The 4,296-nt window shown below is 33.5% G+C and overlaps 1 non-coding gene across 1 annotated transcript; it reads left to right on the forward strand.

The window, feature by feature from the left end:
* Positions 1-3,054: 3,054 nt before the first annotated feature.
* TRNAE-UUC (transfer RNA glutamic acid (anticodon UUC)) lies at positions 3,055-3,127 on the forward strand. Its single transcript has one exon. It is a non-coding gene; the product is annotated as a tRNA-Glu (tRNA).
* The last annotated feature ends 1,169 nt before the right edge of the window (positions 3,128-4,296 follow it).

Here is a 4,296-nt window from a genome sequence, read left to right on the forward strand (position 1 = left end):
CAAAAAGGCCACACTTTGTGTGACTTCCAATGCCCACCTAGTCTTGGACTCCAGACAATGCTCCTATTATGTATCAATGTTTACCATAACTCGTTACCAGGTAACAAGCTCCTTACCAATACCTTGCATAACAATGCTTGACTCTACAATCCAAGGTCAATCAATCTTAAACCCCCCTTACTCTTGGGAATAACCAACATAGACCATGATACTTTGGCTGCCATGTTGTCTTTTCTCATCCCAGCCCAAAGGAATCCCCTAATACACACTTTAACATTACGAATAGCGTGCTTGTCAAACATCCACACTGAAACTGCATGCCATAGCGTAGACAAGAGCACATGGTTAGCTACTATGATCCTGCCAGCCAATGATAAGTTCATCCCTGACCAGTTGCGAATTTTGTCACAGATTTTGCTTTGAATTTGTTGCAATTGAATTCCTTTGTCGATATCTACCCCAATCCACATTCCCAGATACCGAGTGGCTTCCCCGTTTGCAAATCCATTTGAATTCAGCATTTGGCTTCCAAATAGGCTCAGACTCCAAGCTGATCCAAAAACCCTTCGACTTCTTCCAATTGATGGACACTCTCGATGGCTTGCAAAAGAGCTCAATAGCACTCTGTGCCGTCTCAAGATTCGCTTCATTTAATTGGAGGTATAGCATCGTATCGTCCGCGAACTCCGAGTCCACTAGTGACTTCCTTGAATTAGGGATCAAAAGACCATGAAGATTTGCCCTTTGACTGTTAAAAAGGGCAGACATTGCTTCAGTAATAAAATGAAAACGTGCGGGTACAAGTACAGGCATAGGAAAAACTAGATACATTATATGTCATGAGTTAATGTGGCATCGATAAAAACGATAGTGTCTTAGAATAATCCTCTATTTCTTGTTGATGCTTGCACAATATATAAATATTGTTTATTAGTAATCAATGATTGCAATATTAAAAAGTGTAGAAAATGTGATCCATTGTAGTCTACTTGGCTAGAATACTCACCTCTCACCAAAGAGACCCAGGTTTAACTCTCGGGAATAGGAAGGACAATATCATATATAAAATTTTGTGACGCATGTCATGTCTTAACTGTTTGATAACTCAAAAACTCAAGACGTAAAGTAGTTAGAATAATATACAATTAACAAAATAATCAATCTTATGTTTGAAGGATTGACGACAAACTTTGCTTTGATTTTTTTCTCAAAACATCAATTTCTAAACTTAATCCCATCATTCAATTCATAGTATAGGTTTCAAATGAGATTTGACAAAACATTATGTTGTTCGGGACAAGAAGAAGCAATATATTTAGTCGTGGTTATTCCTCAACATTGTTACGACAAATTAGTACACCAACAATTATAGTTTGGATAACTTGATACAATTTGCAAAAATACGCATTGATTGTCGAATAATGGTGAATTCCCGATGAGCATTGCACAATGTTTCTTTATTTGAAGTAAAGCACTAAAATATTACATTCACTAATTCATTTACTAAATGAATACCAATGTAGTCTAGTTGGTTCGGATCCATGTTTTTTACACGAGACTCCCTAGTACAACAACTCGCATGGGAAAAACTAGATACATCATAGATCATGAGGTAATATCGCATCGATAAAAACCCTTAAAATTATTAAATCTTAAAAACGAGAGTGTGTTAGAATAATCCTCGGTTTCTTATTGATATTATTTATTACTAATCAATGATTGCAAAATTAAAAAGTACACAAGATATGATCCATTGTAGTCTAGTTGGTTAGTATAGTCGGCTTTCACCCGAGAGACCCATGTTCAACTCCCGGCAATGGAAACGACAATATCATATATTAAATTTTCGACGCATATCATCTGTTAACTGTTTGATAACTCAAAAACTCAAGACCTAAAGTAGGTGTTCCAATAATGTACAATTAACAAAATAATCAATAAATTGAATTTTTAAACTTACTCCCATTATTTGATTAATGGTAGAGGTTTCGCATGAAATTGGACAAAACATTATGTTGTTCGAGACAACAAAAAGATGTATATTTGGTTGTGCTTGTTCATCAATATTGGTATGACAAATTAGTACATGAACAATTATAGTTTGGATAACTCGAAACACTTTCAAACAATATGCATAGATTGCACAATAATGGTCAACTGTCGATGAGGATTGCCAAATGAATTCCATTGTAATCAAGTTGCCTCGAATCGTTGATTCTTACTCGAAACGCAATAGAAAAAACTGGATACATTATATATAATGAGTTACTATGGCATCGATAAAAATCTGTGAAATTATTAAATCTTAAAAACGACAGTGTGTTAGAACAATCCTCAGTTTTTCATTGATGCTTAAGCAATATATAAATATTATTTATTACCAATCAATGATTGCAATATTAAAAAGTGCACAAGCTGTAATCCATTGAAGTCTAGTTGGTTAGAATACTCGGTTCTCACCCGAGATACTCGTGCTCAACTCCTTGCAGTAGAAAGGACAATATCATATATATAATTTTGCGACGCATTTCATGTGTTAACTGTTTGATAACTAAAAAAATCAAGACATAAAGTAGCTATTACAATAATGTAAAATTAACAAAATAATCAATATTATGTTTGAAGGATTGATGACAAACTTTCGTTTGGTTTTTATAGTTTGCATAACTTGATAGAATTTCAAAACATACGCATTGATAGTAGAATAATGTTGAACTCTCGATCAACATTGCACCATAGTTTTTTATTTGAAGAAAAGCACTAGAATATTACATTGACCAATTCATTTACTAAATGAATTCTATGGTAGTCTAGTTGGTTCGGATCCTTGTTTTTTACACGAGACTCCCGGGTACAACAATAGGCATTGGAAAAACTAGATACGTCATAGATCATGAGGTAATGTCGCATAGATAAAAACCTTTGAAATTATTTAATCTTAAAAACGAGAGTGTGAGAGAATAATCCTTAGTTTCTCGTTGATGCTTGCTCAATATATAAATATTATTTATTACTAATCTATGATTGCAATATTAAAAAGTACACAAGATAGGATCCATTGTAGTCTAGTTGGTTAGGATACTCGGCTTTCACCCGAGAGACCCAGGTTCAACTCCCGGCAATGGAACTGATTATATCATATATTAAATTTCCGACTCATAGCATGTGTTAACGGTTTGATAACTCAAAAACTCAAGACCCAAAGTAGATGTTACAATAATGTACAGTTAACAAAATAATCAATGTTATGTTTGAAGGTTTGATGACGAACTTTCCTTTCATTTTTTTCTCCTAACATCAATTTCTAAACTTAATCCCAATATTCAATTAATAGTAGATGTTTCAAATGAAATTTGACAAAACATTATGTTGTTCGGGACAAGAATAGGAAATACATTTAGTCGTGCTTATTTCTCAACATGGTTACGACAAATTAGTACACTGACAATTATAGTTTGGATAACTGGATAGAATTTCCAAAAATACGCATAGATTGTAGAATAATGGTGAACTCTCGATTAACATTGCACCATATTTCTTTATTTGAAGCAAAGCACATGAATATTACATTAACTAATTCACTTACTAAATGAATTCCATTGTAGTCTAGTTGGTTCGGATCCTTGTTTTTTACATGAGACTCCCGGCTAGAACATTATGTTGTTCGGGAAAACAAGAAGCGGTAGATTTGGTTATGGTTATTCCTGAACATTGTTATAACAAATTACTACACCAACAATTATAGTTTGGATTACTTGATACATAGATTGTAGAATAATGGTCAATTGTCGATGACTATTCGACTGTGTTTCTTGATTTGTAACAAAGGACTACAATGGTACATTAACTAATTCATTAACAAAGGACTAGAATGATACATTATAATCAAGTTGCCTCGAATCCATACTTTTTACCAGGGACGCCCGACTACAAGTAGATATATCATATATCATGAGTTAATGTGGCATCGATAAAAACCCTTGAAATTATCAAATCCTTAAAACGATACTGTGTTAGAATAAACCTCAGTTTGTCATTGATGCTTGCGCAATATATAAATATTATTTGTTTCTAATCAATGAGTGGAATATAAAAAACCACACAAGATGTGATCCATTGTAGTCTAGTTGGTTAGGATACTTAGCTTTCACCCGAGATACCCGGGTTTAACTCCTGGCAATGGAAACGACAATATCATATATAAAATTTCCGACGTATATCATGTGTTAATTGTTTGATAACTCAAATAGTCAAGCTCTAAAGTAGTTGTTAGAATAATGTACAATTAACAAAATA

Source organism: Azolla caroliniana, unplaced genomic scaffold (genome assembly GCF_043228905.1).
Source record: "Azolla caroliniana isolate FFs.n. ecotype wild unplaced genomic scaffold, voAzoCaro1.0.p SCAF_10, whole genome shotgun sequence".
Taxonomy (NCBI): domain Eukaryota; kingdom Viridiplantae; phylum Streptophyta; class Polypodiopsida; order Salviniales; family Salviniaceae; genus Azolla; species Azolla caroliniana.